This window comes from Phoca vitulina, unplaced genomic scaffold (genome assembly GCF_004348235.1).
Source record: "Phoca vitulina isolate PV1807 unplaced genomic scaffold, GSC_HSeal_1.0 scaffold20, whole genome shotgun sequence".
NCBI classification, from domain to species: Eukaryota; Metazoa; Chordata; class Mammalia; order Carnivora; family Phocidae; genus Phoca; species Phoca vitulina.
In genome coordinates this window covers 40,159,626-40,172,151 of record NW_022589723.1, presented here as the reverse complement: position 1 = coordinate 40,172,151, position 12,526 = coordinate 40,159,626, and the positions used below count along the sequence as shown (strand labels likewise).

General features: G+C 56.7%; 1 protein-coding gene across 6 annotated transcripts in view; it reads right to left on the bottom strand.

Moving 5' to 3' along the window:
* The window catches only part of LINGO1 (leucine rich repeat and Ig domain containing 1), a 189,437-nt gene that overhangs the window by 73,878 nt on the left and 103,033 nt on the right, over positions 1-12,526 (bottom strand). For all 6 annotated transcript variants that reach the window (XR_004301049.1, XM_032417929.1, XM_032417926.1 and 3 more), the window contains exon 3: positions 1,714-1,888. The gene's annotated coding sequence lies outside the window, so the exon portion shown is untranslated. The remainder of the gene's footprint in view (positions 1-1,713; positions 1,889-12,526) is intronic.

The window sequence follows — 12,526 nt, the reverse complement described above, 5'->3', positions numbered from 1 at the left end:
GTGCACACTGGACCTTGGCCTTTCCATCTGTAAAAAGGGTGGAGCTGGAGGAAGGACTACCAGAGAGCAATGTTGGCCGGAGCAGTGAGCAGAAGCTTCCTGGAGAGGGAGGGACCCACACAGGCCCTAAAGAGAGGATGGGGTAGAGAGCAAGAAAGGGCATAGCAGGTGGGGGAATCGCATGGATGAGGTTGAAGGGAAAAACAAACAATTAGAGGGGAAGAGGCAGGGGGCAGAGGGAGGACAAGGAGGCCTGGGGTGGAAAAACTTCTCGAAAGGAAGGGATGAAGGTCCACCCCATCACCAGACCCCAGGGAAGGGACTGGCCCTGCTGGCTGGGGCAGAAGGAGCCAAAGCCAGAGGAGGCAGCAGGCCAGGGGGCTCCAGGACGGGCCAGGTCAGGGACACGGGTCCTATACTAGATGGTGCCTGCCCAGAGCCCCTCCCCAGCCGCTGGGAGTGTGGGCTGCTTCAGCTCACGGCAGCCCCTTCTCCAGAGAAACGCCCTCTGCCAACGGGGCCCACTAGAGGTACCGCAGGCACGGCCCACAGTCGGCGACTGACCGGTACAGGGTACGAAAGCCCGGCCGCCCCGTGTGGGCGGCAAGTCTACGGTGTCAACTCTACTCCAGGGCCCCCGGGACCAGCCCAAGCCTAGACTTTCCCTGAGACCATGATCTCCCTCATTCCTGCCCCAATTTCTTCTCTTCCTCCCTTCTCCCAAGAGCCCATGCTCCATAAGTCTCATGTTCACAAATCCTTGTCTCAGACTTTGCTTCTAGGGATCCTGACTGACCATTCTCGCTCTGCAGCTCCTTCCACGTTTGAAGAAAACAAGATGTTGCAAACTCCTCAGGAGGGAAATAGAAGGGGAACAGAACGAGGATGTATGGAGTAGCTGCTAGATGCCCGTGCTTCCCATACATCATTTCAAGTAGCTCTGAGAGCACCCTTACCAGGGGTTCTGCATCAGATAAGGGAACTGAGGCTCAGAGAGGCATAGGGATTTGTCCAAGGACACACCACACATCTGCATCTATCTGGGACTGGCTTCAAGCTGTCCAAGCGGGACAGACTCCACCGATCATTTGTCACTTGTCTCCCTCAGTTGGGGGTGACTTCTTCCACCAGCTAGGTCCCAAGCTTCCTTTGGGAAACACCCTCCCCTCATTCCTGGTCACATGGTTGGGGAAGGACAGACCCTGACCCCCAGCACCTTTATGTTTCCAGGACCTGTGGACCCAGTTAAAGGGTCAGGACAATCCAAACAAGGATCCAATAGGGCCCAAGAGATCAACCCCAGCACTTTTATTTGTTCTACCAAGAATGCAGAATTTGTCTCCAACCCTGACCCCAGATTTAAAACTGGAAGCATGTTGCCCCAGAAACTGTTGGCCGACATCTTGTGACCATGTCATGTGAAATGCTCCTAGGAGTGGAGGGGAAGCATAGAAATACAGACAGAAAACAGGTCCTGGTCACATTGTTCGAACCACTGGATCAAATCCTGCCTGAAGCCAACCTACCTCTGACCCTTCAGTTACATGAGCTGATAATTTTATTTTATCTGAACAGGTTTTTTGCTACTTGCAACCAAGGGGATTCTGACAGACACAGTATTCAGAAAGGTATCTTTCCTATTCCCAAGACCAAGAAGGCCCAGCTGAGTATCCCCAGGGGCCAGGGAGTGAGCAGAGTGGGGATGCCACCTACCGTGACTGCTCCTGTGCCCCTCTGAGTCCTGAAGCTTGAGGAGTCCCCAGGCTGGGGTGAGGAGTGGGCTTGGAAGTTGGTCCAAGGGCTGCACAGGGACAGAGCCCTGTAGATGCAGGCGGGGGACTGTGTGGCCTCACAGACTCAGGGCAGCCAGGACATGGCCATGGGATCCCTGGAAAACAGGAGAAACAAGAGTGAGCAGTGGGGTTTATAGGGGGACAGAGGGGCCCATGGGCGCGGGGGTAGGGCAGAAGGCAGCTACACTTCAGCAAAGGTGAGAGCCAAGTTTCTCTTCATTTCCTCATACCTTGCCTCGTATTTCCCCTATTCACTATACCCTGCCCCCACCCCGTACCTCTCCCTCCCCCTGTGACACCTCCAGGCTGCAGAAAAGCAACTGTGGGAGGGAGGGGCTCCCTCTGACAAGAAGGGAGAGGTGGGGGACAGGTGTGGCCGGAATCCCTGGGTAGCCAGTGCGTGTGTGCCTACTGCTGGGGAGAGAAGCAGCTTCACCCTCACGCTTGGGCTCACTTCTCACGGCTCCTCTCCCAGCAGGTGCCCAGAGCCGACTTAGGGCCTGAGGCAGCCAGAGCAGGACAAGATGAGTGAGGTGGCCATCTTCTCTGCTCCCTAGTCTAGACTTCTAAAAGAATCCCAGAGAGGACAATGCTTTCCCCAAGGGAACCAGTGACGTTTCAGGCGGGGGGCAGAGAGCAGCTCCGACTCCCCCCCAGCTGCCCTCCCACCTGAGGAATCAGGAGACCACCTACTCTGTCTTCATGCCAGCCTCCCTTGGGCACTGTCCCCGGCTGGGGCCACCCCTCTTGGGGCCCATACACTTGCCCAGCTTCTCTCGGAGGCCACACTGGGACCTCTGGGGAGAGAAGCAGGCATGGATATTTCAGACTCTGGACACTACCAGAGGTCCCGGCCTGTGCAAAGTCACGAAGCCTTGTTAGGCCCTTAATGAGTCCTCTGAGCTCAGGGCTGCCGGCCTTCTTCTTGGTTCCATAAGAAGGCATGATGACAGAGATCCCGAACCACAGCACATTAGGGCTGATTGGATTTCTGGAAATGTCTCTAGACCAGCACAGTCTCACAGAGCTTTCTTCAGTGAAGGGAACGTTCTATACCTGTGCGGCCCAGTGTGGTAGCCACTAGCCACGACAGGATTCGGAAACGTGGACAGTGTGACTAAGAAACTGATTTCAAATTTTTTATTTAATTACTTTATATTTAAATCAAAATAGCCACAGGTGGCTAGTGGCGACCAGAGGAGACAGTGCAGCTCTGGACCAAGCCTTGCCCAGCTCCTGGCCACAGCACACGAGGAAAACGGAGGTCCAGGGATTTGCTCAACGTCAGACAGACAGTGTGTGACAGAGACACAAAGGCCAAAGCAGAACCTTGTTCCTCCAGCTCCTAGTGCCACTGCCCGCCCCACGGTGGCCTCATGTCCTCCCACCACGTTTGGCCCCATCACACTAGATGCCCTGCCTTTCCCACCATGCTCAGGGCTCACACTGGGTGTCTCACTGCCGCCCCCCGAGCAGGCTATCAGGCCACCTTGGAAGGGATCCACCTCTCCCAGCCACTGCCGCTGGCCCGTCCCTCCGTCCTTCCGACAAAGCAGCCTCAACCCACGTGCCTGAAGTTGCCTGGGGAAATCATCCCTCAGAGGGAAGTGCTCCGGGCACACAGATGTTCATGGAAGGGTTATTTATAACAGCAAGATACTGGAAGCTGCCTAAACATCCCACAACAGAGATGACAAAGTGCATCGTGACACCTCCACTCGAAGGACTATTACACGGCCATTAACAGTGATAACCATGGAACTCTAATGACATTGAACAAGAAAACAGAGAAGATGGGTGGGGGGGGTGGGCAGCAGCAGTGGCCAGGGCCCCGCACGCACTGAGCCCCGCACAGCCATGATCCCCCGCCCCGTGCCGCAGCGTCATGGGGGGCCGATGACATAACCACTTTACAGATGGACAAGCGGAGTCCAGAGAAGCCACGCATGCTCCTGGTTACAGGGGGAGTAAGGGCAGAGTCGGGGCCTGCGCTCTCGCTTTCTGACCCTCAGGCCAGACTTCCACGGCGGCTTCTTCTTGCCATGATGGCGACATCATGGATGCCCCTTCCTTTCCATTTATTTACTCCTCTTATTTAACAAACACATACAAAGTGCCCGGCACCTTTTGCAGTGCTTTCTAGATGTTGACTCGTGTAATCTGCACAAGAACTGTAAGATGGAGCAATTATGATGCCCCGTTTTTTTTTTTTTTTTTTTTGGACAAGGAAAGCAAGGTATAGAGAGATGAAGCCACTTGTCTAAGGTCAAGAGCCCCTTGGACTCCCTCACGTTTGGCAAGGTTCCAGCATTGTCTTCGCAGGAAAAGGGCAAGGAGACAAGGGAGGGAACAGTTGTTGCCTTGGGTGGGTGAAAACAAGTGTGTGTGTGTGTGTGTGTGTGTGTGTGTGTGTTTTCCCTTTTAAATTTCATAAAAATTCTTTTTATGGCAATTGAAAGAAAAAAGTTCAAGAAATAAAATAAATGTCTCAAAATCTGTCTTTAAAAAACAAGCACACACACACAAAATGAAAACATATCAAGGTCAAGCTCCTGATGCCTCCAAGAGACCTCCACTGTGAACATAATCCACCTCCCAGCAGCAAAGCTCCTGTCTCCAGGCTTTTCTGCTCACTTCCTGTCGCCCTGGCCACTCCCTCCTGCCTGGGCGAGATCCTCACCTCAGAGGTCAGTGGGGAGCGGCCCTGGGTGGAGGCAGACTTCAATAAACGCCTCCCGCCCCTCCGCACAGCGCCGTGGGGTCCAGCCACTGGCAAGGGCTGACCTCGAGAGGCCACAGCATTCGGGCCTCTGCCTCCAGCCCCAGCCAGCCCCATTCCACAGGTGGAGAGACTGAGGCCTAAGGGGTGAAAGACCTCAGAGGAGGTTACACTGCTACGGAACAGTGACACATGTACGTGCGCGCACACACGTGTGACCCATATGTTCCTGCATGCCGTGCTTCAGGTTCATGGCCAGCCCTCTTACTGAAGGAGCAGATGATTCCCAGCTTACCCACATACACTCTCACACACACAATCGTTACATCATTAACTGCTACCATATCCACAATTGTATAATTTGCTATTTCTCCTTTACATGTTTCTGTGTTATTTTTCATTTTTTCACCACATACTTGTTGAGCCTTTACTACATGCTAGGAGTATTATAGATGCTGAGAATTCAGTGGGCTGCAAAACAGACAAGTTTGATGCTCTCGTGGGGAGGGGGGTAAAGATGATTAGCAAATAAACAAGGAAGATAACTGCAAAGAGCAACAAGTACAATTAAGATCATTAAACCAGGTAACAGGAGAGAGAGGTCCTGGGGTGGGGCTAGCTGGTGGGTCAGGGAAGGTCTCTGTGCGGACGCCATACCCGAATTCACACCTAGAGGATAAGGAACCAGTCTCACCTTGAGCCGGAGGAGGAGGAGAGCAGAGGCGGGTGGGAGGCCGGTGTTTCTGGGGCCTGGCAGGAGGTGGGCAGAGGTGGGAACAACTGTGAGAAATGAGGCCGCAGAGGGAGGTCGGGGCCTCGGGGCCAAGGTTGGGGCCTCGGGGCCAAGGCCAGGGCCTTGGGCTTCGCCTCTGGGGTGATGAAAAGTCACCAGGGAAGGGCTGTGAGGTCTTCTTCGCTGTGAAAATTTCCCTGGGGCTGCTGAGTGGAGGCTGGATTTAAAGGAGCGGGCACGGGAGCAAGGGCCCAGTGGGCTGGCTGCCGCAGCTGCCAACACACAGCAACAAGGCTGGGCCCAGGTGAGGGAGGACTAGATGGATTCATGGTGCGTGCGGGAGCAGGGCCAGCTCCTCCGAAGTTGGCGGGTGAGCTGGATGTGAGGGAGTGGGAGTAAGAAAAGGAACCACGGATGACTCTTATCTTCCACCACACACATGCCCTGCTTTTACCACCGCCCCCCATACAATTTGCACGATTAGAAAATAACACCGCAGATGAGCAAGTACCACCCCCCACAGCGAGTCTCGCGTGCCCCTGAGGCATCTTACTTCCAGAGCCCCTGCTCTGTTCCCTGTCCTGTGTGTGGTGCGTGGGGAGGAGCAAGACTGGGTCCCGCCCTCAGGCTGACAAGATTGTCCGAAAAGGCAGGATAGGGGAGGGTTCGGGGGCTGCCCCAGAGCAGGCCCCCAGCTGGCTGCACCTGTGAGCAGCAAGGCTGGGGAACAGCCGGCTTCAGAGCCCTTGCGCCACCCCCTGCTAGCCCCCCTGCTAGCCATGGGACCCTGGGGAAGTTCTTCCACATCCCAGACTCGCTCAGCCCCCTCGTCTTCCGAGTGGCAACCACCATCCTCCCACATAAGGCTGTGATGAAGGGTCGGTGAAATGAGACATGTCAAGAACTGGCATTTGTAAATATTAGCGTCCTTCCCCTTTTGTTTTCAAAAGGGGGCCAAAAAAGCCAATTTGGGCTTAGACCAGTAAGCTTCCCATCCATTCTAATAAGAAATTCTAGAAGTGCTACACAGAACACAGGAAAGACAATGGCAAGTTTGAGTTCACTTACCAAAGAATCTTGCAGGATAACTACATGTCCCCTCTTGGCTGTTCGAAAGGATGACATGCATTCCAGCCAGCCAGGAGCGAGGCCCTCATGACATCCTTATGTAGGAGACAGAAAGCTATGCGCTGGCTCACTCAGTGGTTAGCTAAATAACCATGTCCAGGAATGTGGGAGAGTGGGTCACACCAGCTCTTGGGGGAGGATTCGCCCCTGGCAGTGGCAGGGCTGGTCCTTGGCCCTGCCCGGAACAACTGTTTTGGCAGAGACTAGGATGGAACCTTGAAGGTAGGTCCAGCCTGAGAGGGGTCAACTAGGGAGGCAGGGTCCCCTGTTCAAGGCCTTCCATGCACCCTAGGAATGGGCCACAGTATATAAAAGAGAGTTACCAGAACCTGGGTAAGCTGAGTAGCTACACAGAGAGGCCAGGGACTCTGGTCATGGACTCTGTGGAGCCTGGTGGCCAGGAGACAGAGAGGCTAGGTAAGCCAGTTGCTTCGGCTCTGGAGACAGTGCAGCTACTTCCAGAAAGCCATGCCCAGGCATCTATGCGCCTGTCTAGAAGGTATTTGATAACATGAAATCTGCCCATGGGGATCTTGACAGGAAGAGGTGGGCCTGGAACCATGTTCCCTGGGGAAGTCTCAAAAGGCCTGGTCAGGACGTTAGGTCCCTGACAGAGACACTTAGCATTTATGTGCCCAGAGAGCCGACCTAAGCCCAGTGGAAAAAAAAAGATTCTAGGGAGACAGATTTCTGTCCATCACAAGGAGCAGTGAGCTCCCTGTCCCTGGGGGCATGCAAGCAGAAGTCTGGGAACCATGTATGTTGGGTGGGGATTTTGCACTAAATGGGGAAGTTGCTTTCAACCATGTGTTTCTTTAATTCTATCACCATATGAATCAGGGCAAAGTGGGTGTCAGAGAGAGTGAAGGGAAAGGAAGGTCATGACCATAATGATAGTTATTATTAGTACTACATTATAGATCACTGCACATTCCCATATATTCTCTAACTGGATCTTCTGCCCATCCCAGGGCAGGATGATTAACCCCATTTATAGGATGAGGCAGTGGAGGCCCAGACAGGAAATGGGACCAGTCCAAGTTCCCACAGCACATCAGCCCCAGATTCCTTCTATGGCCCAACACCTAGGGGGCCTTCCCCTCCTGCACCCTCAATGGTCATCCCACCACCCCTGCCCCAGAAGGAGCAGAAATCTCTCCACCACGTGGGATTTCATCCAGGTGCCGAGACTCCTCATTCCCGATGGTTAGAGATTCTTTTTGCCCAACCCCCTGGAACCTGGGAGGGGAATCCCAGCCCAGAAGGCTTCTCCTCCCTGGCTACCCAAGCCCTGCTCTTCCATTCTCCCCGCTCCGTCCCCTGGTGGTCCAGCCACAGCCCCTTATGTGGGTTCCTTCAAACCAGACCTGCATCCAGACACTAGGCTTTGCCCAGGAAGTGAACTCAAGAAGGGTCCCTCCCCCAGGCCTCATTCTCCTCAAACTTACACAGGCGGCTTGTGAGTGGGGGAACCGGAGCCCACCCTGCCAGGCACGCCTCCTGGCCACCTTCCCCCTTCCTAGCCAAGAGGGGCCGAGAGAGAGGGAGAGAGGGCATCTGGGCAGGGGCGGTGGGAGTCCCTGGGGGAGAGGACCCGCAGGGCAGCCGCACCCGGTACCGCTCCTCGCCCACAGCACGCCCTGAGCCCTCAGGATCCTTTTACTTTCCAGGTGAGGGAATGAAGGCTCAGAGAGATGAAGGAACTTGTCCAAGTTCAAAACATTAAATGGAACAGAAGACACAGCCTGTAAGTCCTGGAGTCAGGGTGTGAACCCGGGACCAGCTGAATCCAACCACCTGGCGCTTTCGCGTGCCCCCCCCCCCCCCCACTGTCAGTGCAGAAGTAGCAGGCGGCTCGGACAGGCGGCCAGGTGGGCAGAAGACAGGGGTGAGATGACAAGACAGAGACACGGGGCAGCGGGGACGGATGAACCGACAAGTGGCTCCTGCAGGGGCCAGAACGAGACAGCTCCTGAAGCCACCCTCCTGATCGATGAAAGGCCACCAAGTGCCACCTCTGCTGCCATCTGCCCCTCAAATCTGCCCCAAGTGTTGCCTGAGTCCTTCCCCGGACGTCCAGGCCTGAGCGGCAGACAAAACTCCCCCCTTAGGAGTCTCCCATTCTCGGAGGGTCCCAGGCCAGGGCCTGGGGGTCCGCCCTGGGGCAGGGGCCAGGGGTGGGCAGAGGGAGTAGGGGGCTGGTCCTAGCCCCGGGCAAGACCGTCTGCCCAGCTTCCGCAGCCCACGCCCAGCCCGCGGGTGTAGCACGCAGACTGCCCACCCGCACGGCACACCCTCCGGCCCTGTGTGGCCGAGCCGGGTGTCCCCGCGCCCTGCTGGCGGCCAAGTACAACCCGCCTGTCCTCAGAGCATGCAGGCTTTGAGCAACAGCCTCGCCACTGAATATTTAAGAAGGAAAATACTTTTTTTTTTTCCCAAGAAAGAGAGAGAGAGAGAAAGAGAGGGAGGAGGAAGCCCGCAAAGAAGGAGGAGGGAAAGAGGGAGGGAGAAACCTACCCCATCACTGCAGTCAAGGTCACAGGCATCGTTGTGGGGCGGCGCGGGCAAGGAGCCTTTAATCTGAGAGTTCAGGCTGAGGAAACTAAACGCTTGAAGCCGGAGTACATTACTGCCCTGAATGATCTGTCGGCTTCTATTAGGCTAAATATCTCTGTATAATGGGGAATTATCCTCTGAAAAGGCAAACTGCCGGCCTCTGCAGGGAGGGGGCGTGCGGCGGGAACCTCTCCTCATGAGGGTTCTCCCACGGGAGGGGGGGAAGAGCAGGACCAACTCAGAAAGCCACCCCCCACCCACACCCCCTCCCCGGAAAGTCACAGTCAGCAGCTGTTTGACGGTTCTGGCGGGCGCCAGCCTCCCTCCCCCTCTTCCTCAGACTCTCCCTCACTCCCTCCACATAGGAGCCTGAAAAGATGCCAGACCGGGGGTAGAGGCCTGACAATGCCTTGGTGACAGCAGGTGACCTGGGGGGAGTCCCTGAGCCTCTCGGAACCTCTGCGTCCCCACCTTTTAGACGGAGCTCGTAACAGCCACCCGAAGGCCGTACCGGGGCAGGGTATGAAGCTGGCCCAGCGCCCAGCAGGGTGGGTACCCAGGACGGTTTCACTCGTGCTGAGCCACCCACTGGTGAGGACCTCCCCCTCCAAGTCCCCTCCTCCTCCTCCTCACTCCCCACTGGGCACCAGCACCTCCTCCAGGAAACACGCCCTCCAGGAACCCCACTCATGGGTATCTCCTACAGCCAGAAACCCAGAAACCCACCTTCTGGGCTCCCCCCCCCAGTGTCTAGTGGTTGTGTGCCGGTGGACACTCCAGCCTTAGGGCTTCCCTCAGACCAGGGCAGCATTGCCTCCTTCCCATCTTCCCCAGGCCCCCTTCTCAGACAGGGCACCTAGAACTGCCCAGATTTGGCAGGCTCGGAAGCAGGGGCTGGGTCCCCTGGAAGGTGACACTCGGGGGAAGGCGGTCAGCACCAGGGAAGCAGAGCCAGCAAGCCAGAAACCCCAGGACATGAGTCTGTGAGAGCAAAGTGGTGGGCAGACCGTCTGCAGGATTGTCAGGGCCCAAGGCAGGGCTGAGGCTGGGTCAGAGCAGCACAGAGGTGGGACTCGGTGCTGGGTTCCCTGCACAGGGCTGAGGTGCTGCAGGTTCAGACCGGGAGGACTCTTAGGGGTCAAGAGGGGCTGGGCTGACCTGGGAAGGGACAGGGCCAAATGGCTCTAGCTGGGTGGGGAACAGGGCAGGAGGGCTGAGAGCCAGGTGGGGAGATGCTGCAGACCCTCTGGCTCCTCAGGATTCCCGCGCCACTCTCAGTCTGCAGGAAACCCCTGGGACAGCTCAGGACCCCTCACTGCAGATCCAGCTACTGCTGTCTCGAGGCACGTGGCTGGGCCAGGAAGGCCCATTCTGAGGGCGAGTCCAGAACCAGTGACTACAACCCAGTGGGACATCAGAAAGGAAGGCCACCCTGAGGGTAGGAAGAGGCTGCTGTGTGCTCCCACATCCCACTGTAGACCCAAAGGCCCAGCCCAGAGTCCCCACAGCAGGCGAGGGCAACTTATTCCTTGATTCATTCCTTGATTCATTCAGCAAATGCTCTCTAATGCTTTCTGTGAACTAAAGGTACAAAAATTCCCAAGATCCTGCATCAGGGAGTTCACTGTCTAATGGGACAAGTGCGTAGGGGGGGCCCACAGGGAGATAAGGGATAATGACTCAGGGACTGTGTGAGAGTGAGAGCCCAAGCTGCTGGGGAAACAGGGTCGGGGAGGCCCCCAATCCAGGGGAAGGGTCTTTGAGAAGGGCCTTAAGGGAAAAGGAACTGGGTTTGAAAGCAATGGGGAAGGGTCCTGCAGGCAGAGGGTCAGCCTGTGCCAATGCCCAGGGGTACGAATGACGGGTATGGAGGGAGACAGCCCCTCTCCCCGGGGGAGGGCCTTGTGTGCAGAGACGGGGCTCTAGCTCTTGGCCCGAGAGCCATGAGCAGCTGGAAGGGTTTCAAGTGGGGCGTGACAGGCCCCAATCTGTGCTTCCGAAATATCACCCCAGCTGCCCCTGGGTTGAGGACGGAGGACACAGAAGAAGATAGGAAGCAGTGAAAAGTTAGGACTGAGGCAGTGAGCAGGGGAGAGAAGCTGGGGCCCAAGGCAGGCAAAGGGCTGGAAAGGAGGGGAGGATGCATGAGGGACTCAGGAGGCTGCATCTGCCGAGGGAAGGCCTTGGTTCTAACACCGCGGTAAGACAACAGCAGTGTCCCACCGAGCATGACGGGTGCTCCTGTCCAAACAACACTGTCAAACTTTGCAAGCCTTTTTAAATCCAGGAGTTGCCTTGATCACGCAACATTCAGGTGAGCCGGATGAGCCAAGGATGGGTTACTTAGTTCACTAATTCAACAAGAATTTGTTGAGCGCCCGCTATGTTCCAGGCCTTGTTCCGACCTACTCAGCAGAATGGGGAACTGAGACCCAGGAGTGCTGCCGAGGAAGTTCCACGGCCACACGGCGTGGGTGGGCATCCACAGCTGCTGCCAGTTTCCAGTGGTGAGAGCTGGGGTGGGGCTCGGGCCACAGCCCGGGAGCCTGCGGGGCTGACCGGGGATGGCCACTGGCTCAGGCACTCATATCCTCCAGAACTGGAGAACGGCTAGGAGCAAAAGCCACACAGGAGCTGTGGAAGGGGAAGGCCTGACAACAGGGGCTGGCTCGTGGACCGGGACAGGAATGAGACTCAGTCTGGAATGGAAGCACCTCTCCTTCCCCGACGGGGTGGGAAGCCAGAGAGAAAGTATGAAATGAAAGGAGGCAGGTTCACGGTGCAAAGCACTGATCTCCTCTGTGGGCAGGAGGCCGGAAAGGGCAGACGGGGCATGGAGAGGGAATGGCTGGGCCTTCAGGCCCACTTGAGAGAGGAGGGGGCACGGAGGCAGGGCCAGAGGGTAAGAGCTGGGCTGGGCCCCCTGAGGTGGCTACAGGGAGGGGAGAGTCAGGGAGCCCCAGCAGGGAAGAGCAGGCCCCATGACCGCCCTAGCAGGTGCCCTGTGCGGTGGCCTCAGGCTGCCCTGTGCTCAAGGGGTGCTAAGAGTCTCCCCAGATTGTAGGCTCCCAAGGGCCCTATAGGTGTCTGGAAAAGCCAAGAGCAGCCTAACTGCCTCCAACTCCTGCTGTCACTGATGGGAGCCACCTGGGTCAGCACTGGAGTGACTCCTCCACTCTGGTTCCCAGTGGAGGCCCCAAGGCCAGCCTGTCCACGCCAAGCACTTGCAAGCAGGCTCCCTGCTTCCCTGGGCCCTAGTCTCCTCATCGGTAAGCCTGGGCAACATCTGCCTCTCAGGTGCTCAGGTAGGGAGAGCAGCGCCCAGTGCCCAGTAGGTGCACCCAGACGACTGTCCCCTTCCCCTCTCGGGTGGCAGGGCCTCTTGGAGTCCAGTCCTCACAGAAGCCCCAGTGTCTGGCACACACTTTTGCTCAATTAACTTTTACTGACCTGAGTTTAACTGCTAACCAGCTGGTAGCGAACTGAGGCGATCAGAATCTTGCCCGCTGGGGAGGGGGCTAAGAGGAAGGCGGACATCCATAGGAGGACACGGCAGACGCCCCAGGAGCAGACATGCAGATGCGGCAGAGGCCAAGG